Source organism: Arachis duranensis, chromosome 10 (genome assembly GCF_000817695.3).
Source record: "Arachis duranensis cultivar V14167 chromosome 10, aradu.V14167.gnm2.J7QH, whole genome shotgun sequence".
Taxonomy (NCBI): Eukaryota; Viridiplantae; Streptophyta; class Magnoliopsida; order Fabales; family Fabaceae; genus Arachis; species Arachis duranensis.
In genome coordinates this window covers 42,418,086-42,418,448 of record NC_029781.3, presented here as the reverse complement: position 1 = coordinate 42,418,448, position 363 = coordinate 42,418,086, and positions in this window count along the sequence as shown.

Below are 363 nucleotides of genomic sequence, written 5' to 3'. Positions count from 1 at the left end.
TTTCGAAAACAAAAGAGAGATTTGAAAGGAAATTTGAAAAGATATGGAAAGAAATTGAGAAAAGGGTGAATTTTTTGAAGAAGATTTGGGATTATTTTGAAATAGATTTGAAGAATGGTTTTGATTTGTGAAGATTTAAAACAAAAATGTGGTCCCCCCACCTTTCTGGCGTTAAACGCCCAGAATGGCACCCATTCTGGCGTTTAACGCCCACTTGGCACCCCTGTTGGGCGTTTAACGCCCAGCCAGGTACCCTGGCTGGCGTTAAACGCCAGAAAGCCTTCCTCACTGGGCGTTTTTCTGAACGCCCAGTGATGCTGCACACCTGGCGTTAAACGCCCAGAATGGTGCCCATTCTGGCAT